The following is a 14,646-nucleotide window of genomic DNA, read 5'->3' on the forward strand; positions in this document are numbered from 1 at the left end:
TCTGTTGCTTTGCCCATACTTGGATCTGGGTTGCACTCCTAGGTGGCACTTGGATCTGGGTTGCACTCCTAGGTGGCAGTCCTGGGGTGAGAAGGAACACTGGCACAGCAGAGTTTGTAGCAGCAATGGGGAGGGAACTGTCCCCACAGTTTCTGAGTAGGAAAGAATGCTTGTGGTCACTCACTGACCAGAGCATGGGCCAGGACAGAAGTAAACACCTCTCCTTAGATTATACCACCTTAGAAGAACTGAAAACTTACAGGACCCTAGAAGTATCTCTGAAAACAGCTCTACAAAACCCCTTGGGAAATAAGATGCACAGCTAATAGGGTATAGAAATCTAACTCACCCTACAGGAAAATAGAAGGGGAAGGGGATAAGAGAAGGGGGAGTGACATAAGGCAGGGCAGAATGGGCAAAGGGGTAATCTGAATGCAGACTGTCATGGAGTGGAGGAGGGGAGAGATAGGAAGAAAATTTGGAACTCAAAATCTTGTGGAAGTGAATGTTGAAAGTTAAAATAAATAAATAAATAGGAATGTGAAAAGAAAATATTGGTTTAAACCTAGATTTTTCCAGATTCCAAATTCCAGAATTTTTCAGTTCCCCACCTATTTTTTACCAATGAATACTTAACCTGAAAGCTTAAATCTTTATATTTATCCAATATAAGGTTATTTATTCATCCATAATCATTTACTACCATGTATCATATAGCTATTTTATTTCACTTATCCACCATTGTTCGTATTTCTTTGCCAGTACCAGATAGTTCTGATAATTATTGTCTTATAATACAGTTCAAGATCTGGCACTGCTGGGCCTCCTTCCTTTACATTAAAAAAATTAATCCCTTTGATATTCTTGACTTTTCATTCTTTCAAATGAATTTTATTATTTTTTCTAGCTCAATAAAACATTTTTTTGGTAATTTTACTGGGATGGTACTGAATAAGTAGATTAATTTAGGGAGTTCGGCCCACCCATGAACAATGAATGTTTTTCTAATTTTCTAATATTTATTATTATTTTTAATATTTATGTTTAATACATATTATATATATTTATAATTAATTATTATTTGAATCTGACTTTATTTGTATAAAAAGTGTTTTATAATTATGTTCATATAGTTCCTGGGTTTGCCTTGGCAGGTGTACTCCCAGGTATTTTATATTGTCTATGGTTATTTTAAATGAAGTATCTCTTCTTGCAGGGCATTGTTGGTGATATATAGAAATGCTGATGATTTATGTCAGTTTATTTTATATCCTGCTATTTTGCTGAAAATTATTGTTTCAACTAGCTTTTCAGTTGAATCTCTAGATTTTCCAAGAATATCATCATATTGTTTGCAAAAAGAAATAGTTTTGTTATTCATTGTCCATTCTGATTTTTCAAATTTTTTTTCTTTTCATTACTATTGCTAACATTTATAGCACAACATTTAATAACACTGGTGATAATGTACATCCTTGTTTCGCTCCTGATCTTACAGGAAAGACTTCTAGCTTATCCCCATTACAAATAATGCTTACTGATGGTTTTAGGTAGATGCTTCTTATTGTTTTAAGAAAAAAATCCATAAGTACCCATGCTTTTAAATGTTTTTAATAGGAATGAGTGTTTTATTTTGCCAAAAAGCTTTTACTTCATCTATTCATATAGTAATATGATTTTTGTTCATTTTGGTATTGATACGATCAATTATGTTAATAGGTTTCCTTATATTGAACCACCTCTATATTCCTGGTATAAATCCCACCTGTTCATAGAGTATATTTGTGATATATTGCTGTGGTCTCCTAGCTAGTATTTTATTGAGAATTTTTGTGTCAATATTCATTAGTGAAATTGGTCTATAATTTTCTTTCTCTGTTTTTACTCTTTCTCGCTTAGGTATCAGCATTATATTTATTTCAAAAAAGGAGTTTGATAAGACTTCTTTTAACTACAGTTTCAAAAAGTTTATTTAATATTAGAATTAGTTGATCTTTAAATATTTGGTAAAATTCACTTGTAAATCTATCTGGTCCTGATTTTTTTTTTCCCTTGGAAAGCCAATTTATGGTTTGTTCAATTTCTTTTTTCTAAGATAAGATTATTTATATATTCGATTTCCTCTTCTGTTTCTCTGGGCAGCTTATGTTTTTAAAGTATTCTTCCATTTCATCTAAATTGTTAAATTTATTGGCATATAATTGGGCAAAATAACTTCTAATAATTGCTTAATTTTATCTTCACTTATGGTGTATTCACATTTTCATTTTTGATACTAGTGATTTGGCTTTCTTTTCTCTTTTTAAAAAATCATATTAACTAATGGTTTATTGATTTTATTAGTTTTTTTTCATAAAACCAACTCCCAGTTTCATTTATCAGTGCAATGATTTTCTTACATTTAACTTTATTAATCTCACTTTTAATTTTCAGGATTTCCAACTTAGTGTTTAATTGGGGATTTTTAATTTGTCCTTTACAAAGTTTTTTTTAATTGAATACTCAATTCATTGATTTGCTCTTTCGTTATTTTATTAATGTAAGCATTAGAGATATAAATTTTCTTCTCATTACTGCTTTTGCTGCATCCCACATATGAAATTGTTTTTTGTTTCAATGACTTATTCTTTGGTCTACTCATTGTTTTTAGTCTCCAATTAATTTTTAATCTGTTCTCCCATTAAAAGTAATTTTTATTGTATTATGACCTCAAAAAGATGCATTTGATATTTCTGCTTTTCTGCATTTAATTATAAAATTTTTATGACCTAGTATATGGTCAATTTTTGTAAAGGTGCCATGTGCTGCTGAGAAAAGGTATATTCCTTTCTATTCCTATTCAATTCTCTCCAGATGTCTAGTCTATCTAGTTTATCTAAGATTCTATTAATCTCCTTGACTTCTTTCTTACTTATATTTTATTTAGAAGTATCTAGTTCTGAGAGGGGAAGGTTGGAATCCCCCACTACGATAGTTTTGTTATCTATTTCCATCTGTAATTCATTTACCTTTTTCTTTAAAAATCTGAATGCTACAGTATTTGGTGCATATAGGTTCAGCATTGATATTACTTTAGTATCTATGGTACCTTCTAACATAATCTAGTTTCCTTTATCTCTTTTAATTAAATCTATTTTAGCTTTATTTCCAATCATGATTGCTACCCCTGCTTTTTTATTTTTTATATCAGCTGAAGTATAGTAAATTTCTCCAGCCCTTTATTTTTACTTTATGTGTATCTCTCATTTTACAATAGATTTTAATATATTCAATGTATATTATTATTATTATTTGTTATAAGTATAATAATATATTTAAATATATTTCTTGTTAACAACATATTGTCAGTTTCTGCTAACTCTTTCCATTTTATGGGTGAGTTCACCCCATTCATATTCAAAGTTATAATTACCAGTTATGTAGTTCCCTCCATCCTATTTTTCCTCACTGTTTATCCTTCTCGCTACTTTTTTTTATCCTATCCCTCCTCAGAAATCTAATTTACTTTTGACCTAATCTACAAACCCTTCTAAAAAATCCTTCCTTATTCTATCTCTTTGATTTCCTACTTCTAGATGAGTTAAGAAGACTTTTATATCTTACTAAGTGTATGTCATTCCCTCTTTCACCCAATTCTGATAAGAATAAGGTTCCCTGACTACCCACTTTCCATTCTATCCATCCCTCCACTCTAAGAGTTCTTCCATTCATGCCTTTTTTGTATGATACAAATAGTCCATTTTTACCTCCCCCTACCCAATTTTGTTTTTTTAGCATCACCTCATTATAATAGTTCCACCCCAAGCCTTCTAAGATCTACCGAAGTAATGACAACATTTTTAAGAGTTACAAACATCATTTTTCTCTGATAGATAGCCCTTCACAGCAATACAAGGACCTAAAACATTCCCAAAGGACTCGATGCAAAATGCCATCCACATTCAGAGAAAGAACTAGGGAATCAGAATGCAGAATGAAGCAGACTATTTTCTCTTGAGTTATATTTTGCTTTATTTTCTTCTCATGGTTTCTTCCATTCATTTTAATTCTTCTATGCAACATGAGTAATATGAAAATGTATTTAATAAGAATGTAGTATAGAACCCATATAAAATTGCATCCTATCTCGGGGAGGAGGGGGGGAGGGAGGGGGAGAAAATTTAAAACTTATGGAAGTGATTGTTGAAAACTGAAAGCAAATAAATTAATTTAAAAAACAAATATTTTTTCCCATAAGAAATTTAACCTTTTTAAATCCCTTATAATTAGTCTTTTGTATTTACCTCCTTATTTTTCTTCTTGTAAGTTAAATTTTCTGTTCAGTTCTAGTCTTCTTCTTAAGAATACCTGATTGTCCTTTAGTTCATTAAATATCCATTCTTCCCCTTGCAGGATTACAATCAGCTTTGCTGGATAGGTTATTCTTAGCAGCAAACTCTGCTCCTGTGCTCTTAGAAATATTATATTCCATGCCCTTAAGTCTTTTGATGTAGAAGCTGCTGAAGCTTATATTATTCTGACTGTTATTATTCAGGCATTTTTAAGTCATATCCAACACTTTGTGATCCTATTTGGGGTTTCCTTGGCAAAGTTCCTAGAGTAGTTTGCCATTTCTTTGTTCAGCTGAGGCAACTGAGGCAAACAGGGTTATGTAACTTGCCCAGGGTCACCCAGTTAGTAAGTATCTAGGGACAGATTTGAACTCAGGAAGATGAGTCTAACTGACTCCAGGCATGGTACTTTATCCCCTGAGCCATTTAGGTGCCTACCCTGATTTAGCACCATGACATTTAAATTGTTTCTTTCTAATTGGTTGTTATATTTTCTCCTTGACCTGGAAGCTTTGTAACTTAGCTATAATGCACCTGTGAGTTTTCATTTTGGGATTCCTTTCAGATGCTGATTGGTAGATATTTTTTTCAATTTTTATTTTACCTTCTAGTTCTAGAACTTCAGGGCAATGTTCCTTAATAAGTATAATATTGTGTCTGGGCTTTTTTTAAAAAAAAATCATAACTTTCAGGTAGTCTGACAATTCTTATGTTATCTCTCCTCGATCTGTTTTCTAGGACAGTTGTTTTTCTACTGAGATGTTTCATGTTTTCTTCTATTTTTTCATTCATTTGATTTTGTTTTATTTTTTGATGTCGTATGAAGTGATGAGCCTTCATCACTTTATCCCCATTACAAATAATGCTTATAAATGGTTTTAGGTAAGTGCTACTTATTGTTTTAAGGCAAAATCCATTGGGCAAGGAGAACCTTTCCCAATTCTAATTTTTAAAGAGTTATTTTCTTCTGTTAAGTTTTCGGATTGTTTCCCAATTGATTGCCTTCCTTTTCATAATCTTCTTGCTTTCCTTGCATCACTCATTTCTTTTTTTAAAATTTATTTATTTTTAGTTTTCAACGTTCACTTCCATAAGTTTTGGAACCTCCCTCCCCAAGACAGCATGCAATCTGATACAGGCTCTACATATACATTTCTATTAAACATATTTTCACATTAGTCATTTTGTATAGAAGAATTAGAATGAATGGGAGGAACCATGAGAGAGAAATAAACAAATCAAGGAAAAAGAGCAAATAATATGCTTTGATCTGCACTCTTACTTCTTTTCCCAATTTTCCCCAACCCCTCTTATTAGATTTTTAAAAATTATTTTATTTATTTTCAGTGTTCTACAATCACTTCCATATATCTTAGATTTTTTCCCCTCCTTCCCCCTACTTCCTCCTGCCCTCCCCACTCTCTCCCTGAGATGGCATGCAATCTTATATAGTTTCTACATGTACATTCCTATTAAAATATACTTTCACCTTAGTTATGTTGCATAGAAGAATTAAAATGAATGGGAGAAACCATAAAACAACACATAATACAAAAGCAAATGATCTGCTTCATTCTTCAATCCAATCCCATAGCTCTTTCTCTGGATGTGTAAGGTGTTTTGCCTCAAGTCCACTGGGAATTTTTTAGGTCCTTGCACTGTTATAAAGGACTAAGTCTACCAGAAAAATTCCTCACACACTGTGGTTGTTGCTCTCTGTGAAGTTCACCTGGTTCTGCTCCTTTCACTCATCATCATTTCATACAGGTCTTTCCAGGCCTCTCTGAAGTCTTTCGGTTCATCATTTCTTATAGCACAATAGTATTTCATTATATTCATATATCACAACTTGTTCAACCATTCACCAATTGATGAGCATCCCCTTGATTTCCAGGTCTTGGCCACCACAAAGAGAGTTGCTATAAATATTTTTGTACATGTGGGACCCTTTCCCATTTTTATGATCTCTTTGGAATACAGTCCTAGAAGTGATATTGCTGGGTCAAAGGGTATGCATATTTTTGTAGCCTTTTGGACATGGCTCCAAATTGCTCTCCAGAATGGTTACATCAGCTCACAGTACCACCAAAAATGAATTAGTGTTCCAGCTCTCCCATATCTTCTTCAACATTTATCATCCTCCTATTTTGTCATGTTGGCCAATCTGATAGGTGTGATGTGGTTCCTCAGAGTTGTTTTAATTTGCATCTCTCTAATCAATAATGATTTAGAGCATTTTTTCATATGACTATAGATAGCTTTAATTTCTTCCTCTGAAACTGCTTGTTCATGTCCTTTGACCATTTATCAATTGGGGATTTTATTTGATTTTTAAAGTCCTTTTTAAGCTCTTCCAAGAACTCTTTTTGGGCTTGTGAACATTTTACATTTTTCTTTGAAGCTTAACAAGAAGTTTTGTTTTCTGAATTTGGACCCTCATCTTCTCTATCATCATAGGACCTATCTATGGTTGGGTTCTTTCTCTGTTTTTTACTCATTTTTAAAAAGTCTACTTCTTAGCTGTTAACTTTATGTTAACATAGGCTCTGCTCCCAGGGTGTAAGGGCTAATGTCTCAGGCTTTAGGTTTTTCATACTTTTGTTTTCTGAGCTCTGTCTGGGGTCCTTTGATCTCTTGGTTCTTCCAATATTATAATCTAAGGCCAGGTGTGGACACTGCTCCTCCAGCATACACCTTGGTCTATAAGTGATCTCAGGTAATCCTCTCTGCGACTAGGACTCCCAGCACCCCTAAACCACAAATTTTCTTGCTCCTTGCCATCCCTCAGGTGACTGCAGGTGTCACTTTATCCTTCTCCCTAGAAGGAACACCAGGGATTCTGCTTTCCTTTGAGTAATCATAACCAGCAGCATCCCACCCCTCTGCAATCACACAAACAGGCATGTGCTCAGTCCTCCTTACACAAAGTCACAGCCTGATCAATAAGTCAAGTCTCCTCCTCCAGCACCAGTGAAGGGTCCTGAAATCTTCCCCTGATAACCTGCCCAACTCCCATACCATCACTGGTGTGAAAGCTCCAGAAACTAAGGCTGTCTGCTACAAGGTTGCCTCCAGAGCTTACTGTTTATTGACTTGGCAGTACCTGTCTGGAGGTATCTACACTTCAATCAGGCCAGAACACCACCCTGGGAGGTGAGATATTTCCTAGTCCTCCCAAATTTTCTTAGGCTAGACAATTTCTTTACTCTGACTTTTAATTATTTCTGCCACTCTTAAATTTACTTTGAGGCATTATTTTATTTGTGGAGGAATTTGGGAGAGTCACACAGTTTCCTGCCTTCCCCTAATTCCTTTGAAAGGAAACCTGGCAAATGATTCTAAAGGGGATTTCCAGTATTAATTCAGATTCATCAAACCTTGCAAGAGAGTCTCACATTACATGTGCATATTACAATTAAGCACTCATCATATGTGGGATTTATTTTATATTTGATAGCTTTTTCAAGCAATTAAACATTTATTAGGTACTTACTACATTCCAGGCACCGTGCTAAGCCCTTGGAGACACAAAGACAAAAACAAAATGTCCCTGACCTTCAGAAGTTTACATTCCAATGAAAGGACATATTCATATACATATATACACAAGACACAAAATAGTAAGTAACTCTAGAGGGGGAGATTCTAGTACATGAGAGGGGAATGGTGGTGGTGGTGGTGGCAAGAAAGGCCTCCTGATGACAGTAGTGATTGAGCTGAGTAAGACATCATGGTAAGAGCTTTCTGGCATGGGAAACAGCTAACACAAAGGCACTGAGAAGGGAGACAGAAATGACAAGAATTTTGTGTCTTTGAATCTCCAGAACTAGATACAGTACTTTGAATGGTGCCTTATGTAGGAGGTCTTTAATAAATGTTTGTTAAGTTGCATGGCCTTTATTCAGGACAGCAAACCCAGGATATCAACTCAAGTATTTGCAAAGCACTATGGAGAATACAAATTGCCTTGCCAGGCTGGAAATTCTGCAGTGTTCTTCTGTTGAGCCCCTCCCTTTGGAGAATGAACTCTTCTCTGCCCCACTCCCCTATTCCTAAGGGAGTGGGAGGAGGGATGGGCATGAGCAAACAGTATATTGCCATACCCCAGAAGTGAAAGCATACACTGGCAGCAGCCTTGCTAGAGAATAGGAGCAGAGGAGTCAAAGACTGCAACTGCAGAAGCCAAGGAAACAAGAAAAAAGCTTCAGGGATGATGTCTGGAACCTAGGCAGATCTCGTTTTTGCTGCGCTTACCCAGTGGAATAGATCCAAGAGAATGATTTGACTTCTCCTCTTCCTTCTTCCTCTCTAGAGCTTAACTATTTAACATTTATTTACATTTTTTGAAAAGTCAATATTAAGATAAAACTGTGGTTAGCAATTATATTGCTGACCTGTATATATTTCAATGCTAAAAGGCAGCTTAGGGAGAAGTGATGGGTGGTGACATAAAGAGGGAGAGAGATCTAAATACTAGTAGGACCATTCCCAGCACCATGGGGACTTGGAGTTATTCAAAAGAGAAACTTTATTGATTCATATTTTTATAGCTTCCCCAAAGCAAGGAAAAAGATTATCTTAGACCCAAAATGAGCCTGGTAGTTCCTGTGTAGGGAGGAGATTTTGAGCAGTTTGGGAGTTGGTACTAGTAAGGTAGCAGCTGCCTTGGGAAGCTCTCTCATTGTTTCTTTCCAACTTTTGGACTGAAGGGAAAGTTAAGCCATGCCTGAGGGATGGAGTCAAATGAGTCGGCTAGAAAGTCATGACTAAAGAGGATCTAGGAAAGAGTGGCACTCAGATACCCCTTGCCACACCTGCTATATTACCACACCACTGCTATACTTAGAAATAAATTAACCAGCCTCCTTCAACCCAGCAGTATCAACCTATTTTACTCTGAACTTTGCCTTACTAGTTGTAGGACCAATCATTCTTTTAAGAAGTTTTTATTGGTCTTTATGTTACCAGTTTCCCCCAGGATCCTTTTCTCTCCCCTCCCAGAGAGCAATTCTATATAACAAATAATATTTTTTTAAAGACAAGGAAAAAAAAATTAATCTATACATTGAAAAAATATGAAAATTTGTGCAATATGGCTCTTTCTTTTGTATTATACTTGTTCTTTATAATTTTGACTTTTTTGTAGTTGTTCTTTCCATTTACATTGTTGTAATCTTTGTACATAGGGCAGTTTGGTGGCCCAGGGGAGTCAGAAGACTCATCTTCCTGAGCTCACTTCTGGCCTTAGACAATTACTAGCTGTGTGACCCTGGGAAAATCACTTAATCCTATTTCCTCATATGTAAAATAAGCTGGAGAAGTAAATGGCAAACTACTCCAGTATCTTTGTCAAGAAAAAACTCGGGGGGGAGGGGGGCGAAGCCAAGATGGCAGAGTAGAAAGATACACATACGTTAGCTCTTACCCCACAGCCCATAAAAATACCTGTAAAGAACAACTCTCAACAAATTCTAGGGAAGCAGAAGCCACAGAACAACGGAGGAGATTTCTATCCCAGAGTGACCTGAAAGATCTATGGGAAAGGTCTGTCCCACTGACCTAGAGCAGAGCCCAGCCCAGCTTTGGCCACATGGCACCAAAAGGAGCAGATCTGAGCAGGCTTCAGGGACAGAATCTCCAGTGGCAGTGCAGATCCCTCAAGCCACAGATGCCGAAGGTCAGTGAGAGGATCTTTTCAGTTGGCCGAGAAGGGAGCAGGGTGTCCCCATAACTTGGGCCTCCTCAGGTGGCAGCAGTAGAGGCAGCAGCAGAGGCAACAGCGACAGATGGGGCTCCCAAAGCAGGCAGTAGCCCGAATCCATTGTTGAAGGTCTCATCATAAACCCCCTGAGGGAACTGAGCCCTGTGTGGAGGCCCTGCCCCCACCTGAGCAGCTGATCTTAATCTCACACTGAATAGCAGCCCTGCCCCCCCCTAAAGCCCCTGAGGCTTTGGTGCAGCTCATCTGAATCTCAGCCCCCAGTGCTGGTTTGGCAGAATTGGAGGCCAGATAGTTGTGGAGAGGAAACTCAGAAGTCAAGTAATTGGCTGGGAAAATGCCCAAAAAAGGGAAAAAAAAATAACACCATAGAAGGTTACTTTCTTGGGGAACAGGTATCTCTCCCCATCCCTTCAGATGAGGAACAACAAGGCATACTGTCAGAAGAAGTCAAGGCCTCTGCCTCCAGGGCCTCCAAAGGGAACTTAAATTGGGTTCAGGCAATAGAAGACCTTAAAAAACAAGTAAGCAGCTTACTAAAGGAGAACCAAAAAAATGCTGAGGAAAATAACAGCTTTAAAAAGAGGTTAACTCAATTGGAAAAAGAGGTCCAAAAAGCCAATGAGGAGAAGGAGGTTTTAAAAAGCAGAATTAGCTAAATGGAAGAGAAGGTTCGAAAGCTCACTGAACAAAATAATTCGTTGAAAGAGAGAATTGAATTCAGGGAAATGAATGACTAGTTAACCAAGCAGTTAGTAAACAAAACCAAAAATTTGAAAAAATAGAAGATAATGTGAAACATCTCATTGGAAAAACAACTGACCTGGAAAATAGATCCAGGAGAAACAATTTAAAAATTATGGGACTACCTGAAAGCCATAATCAAAAAAAGAGCCTAGACATTATCTTCCATGAAATTATCAGGGAAAACTGCCCTGATGTTCCAGAATCAGAGGGCAAAATAAATATTGAAAGAATCCACTGATTACCTCCTGAAAGAGACCTGAACAGAGAAACTCCTAGGAATATTGTGGCCAAATTTCAGAGTTCCCAGATAAAGGAGAAAATACTGAAAGCAGCTAGAAAGAAACAATTTGAGTATTGTGGAAATACAATCACGATAACACAGGATCTGGCAGCTTCAACATTAAGGGATCGAAGGGCTTGGAATAGGATATTTCAGAGGTCAAAGGAACTGAGATTGAAACCAAGAATCACCTACCCACCAAAAGTGAGTATAATACTTCAAGGGAATAAATGGTCATTCAATGATATAGAGGACTTTCAGTCATTCGTATTGAGGAAAAGATCAGATCTGTATAGAAAATTTGACTTCCCAAGACAAGAATCAAGAGAAGCATGAAAAGGTAAACAGGAAAGAAAAATCATAAAAGACTCTCTAAAGCTGAACTGTTTACATTACTACATGGAAAGAAAATATTTATAACTCTTGAATCTTTTCTCAGTATTTGGGTAGATGAAGAGATTGTACACACACACACACACACATATACACATATATAGATAGAGTACAGGGTGTGTTGAATCAGAAGAGATGATATCCACACACACACACACACACACACACACACACACACAATAAAAATTAAGGGATGAAGGAGGAAAATACTGCGAAGAGAAAGGGAGAAATGGAACAGGGCAGGCTATAACTCATAAAAGAGATAAGAAAAATCTTGTTCAATGGAGGAGAAAAGGGAGAAGGGAAAAATGAAGCTACTCTCTCTACATGAGGCTGAAGGAAGGAATAACATGCTCACTAAATTTGATATGAAAATTTATATCACACCACAGGAAAGTAGGAGAGGAGACGACAAGTGGGGTGAGGGGTATGTTAGAAGGGAGGGCAAATGGGAGAAGAGAGTCACTAGAAATAAACACTTTTGAGAAGGGACAAGGTCAATTGTGGGGGGAAAAATAAGAGGGGACAGAGTAGGACAGAGGGCAATATAATTAGTATTATACAACATGATTATTATGGAAGTCTTTTGCAAAACAACACATATTTAGTCTGTATTGAATTGCTTGCCTTCTCAGTGGGGTTGGGGAGGGAGGGGGGAGGAAGAGAAGTTGGAATTCAAAGTATTAGCAACGAATGTTGAGAATTTTTATTGCATATAATCGGGAAATAAGAAACAGAGAGAATGGGGTATAGAAATTTATCTTGCCCTACAAGAAAAGAGAGAAGATGGGGATAAGGGAAGGATGGGGTGTGATAGAAGGGAGAGTACATTGAGGGAAGGAGTAATCAGAATGCAAGGTATTAGGAAGCGGGGGAAGGGGAGTGATGGGGAGAAAAATTGGACATATTACAAAGTGAGGTAAAAGCAATTAGTATTAAAACAATTGACTGAATTAATTACTGAGAATAAATCAATGACATATTGAGTTTGGGGAAAAGAATTTTAGTCTAAATTTCCTAGAGAAAGGTAGCCTTGGGTAAAATTTGGCATTGATGGAAAAGTTAAGATTTTAATGGTAAATTTGATTTTATGATTGCTATTTAATCAGGAACTAGAACAAGTATAGAAAGGCATGTAAGCCACTTAAGACTTGCCTCAAAAGATGTTTCTTAGCCAAAGTGAAATTATAATCATATTTGAAACCTGGTTATTGGAACTTGCCATTTTTAGATGCTATGGGACTATTAAGCAACTGTTCTTCTGAGTCTAACTCCATGTATGGATAGCAAGCAAGGTGGTCTGAACCTCCAATCCATGATGCCAGTAAGCTGGTGAGATGCTGGTATGAACTACAAAAGATGATCTCATGGGAAGGGTAGGAGAGTGGCTGTTCAGCCCAGGCTGAGGTAGGATTCTCCTGACTCAATTTCCCCACTGACACCTGGCAGACTTTAAGCCTGACTGAATGCAAGTTCACAATCTACTTCTGCCTGGAATTGACATGAAGTTGGGGAGATATTGTTTTCCTGCAATGTCCCTTCTCTTGGTGGCAATTTCCTATAGTCAAAGGGTTTGTAAGCTTAATACCAGATCTATTAAATTATAGATTATTGGTAGGGAAACATCCAAGATTAAGTCTAAAATTAAGCTATTAGGCATAGGACTTTACACCAACAACAATAAGTTACGGTCCTTTAATTCTTAGTAATACTGTGGAGAGAATTAGGTCAAGGGCTTGTGAAGTTGGCAACATAAATATTATTTGTGTCTCAGTTGGTTAATGTTTAAAAAAAAAATTCTTTTGTGGTCCATATTGTAAATGCTTTAAAAAGAAGTATCACCTGACCAAAAGTCTGAATTGTTTTATCTGTTATAAACTGTGTTAAAAATGAAAAATAAAATTAAAAAAAAAAAAAGAAAAAACCAAAATGGGGTCACAGAGAATAAGATACAACTGAACAACAAAAATCACTGCGCATTTTGTTTTCTTGGCCCTGCTTACTTCACCCATCTTTAGTTCACATAGATCCTTCCATCCTTTTCTGTATTTATCACATTAATCATTTTTTGCAGCACAGGAAAATTCTATTACATTCATGTGTCACGGATTTGTTTAGCTATTTCTCAACTAATGGGCATCTACTTTGTTTCCCATTCTCTATCACAAAAAAGTGATGCTGTAAATATTTTGATGCATATAGGAACCTTCTTGTCAATGGCCTCCTTGGAATATAAGTCTCATAATGGAATCTCTGAGTCAAAGGGTGATATTTTAATTACTTTATTTGCATAATTTCAAATTGATTTTCAAGTGGCTGTAATAAGTCACAATTCTACCAACAATGCACTAGTATGCCTATCTTCCCACAACTCCTCCAATATTGACTGTTCCCATTTTTTGTCATCTTTTCCAATTTGCAGAGTACAAGGTGAAACGTCAGGGCTGTTTTGATTTGCATTTCTATTACAATTAGTGATATGGAACATTCTTTCACGTGATTAATAGTTTGCACTTTTTCTGAGACCTGTTTGTTCATATCCTTTGACCACTTATCAACTGGAGAATGGCTTTTGTGATCAGTCATTTTTGCCTCAGATGCTTCATCTGCAAAATGGGACTAATAACATTGGTTGGTTCTATCTCACAGTGTTGTTCTGAGGAGCAAATGAAAATGTGCTTTGCAAATCTTAAAGAGCAACACAAGAGTCAGCTATCACTATTACATTCCTTGGTTACTTTTACAACTCAGTACTTTTCATGGTGCAGACAACAGGGGTAAGTAAAGGATTTAGGAGCCCAGATGTAACTAGAATCCCTAGTAAGGATTCATTGTTCATTCATTAAACTTACCTTAGGTCAGAGTTTTCTAAACTTCAGGGTGCATCATTCTAAGGGACTGAAGACCTTTTTGGGGGGATGTGAAGGGAAGGCCGAAAATTACGGGATATTTTCAAGTACAACTAACTTCCATAACAGTATATCCACTTTTTTCAATGAAAAGAAAGTTCAAATCAAAATCAAGAAAGCAACACTAACACAGTGAATTTGCTCCAACTAACGATGAATGCAGCATAGGGAGTACTTAATATGGTATGCACAAATAAGGTCAAATTTGAGTCAGTACATGTTGAATCTTGACATTGGAATGATCTACTATAGTCAATTCAGTGAAGG

The sequence above is a fragment of the Notamacropus eugenii genome, chromosome 2, assembly GCF_028372415.1.
Source record: "Notamacropus eugenii isolate mMacEug1 chromosome 2, mMacEug1.pri_v2, whole genome shotgun sequence".
NCBI classification, from domain to species: Eukaryota; Metazoa; Chordata; class Mammalia; order Diprotodontia; family Macropodidae; genus Notamacropus; species Notamacropus eugenii.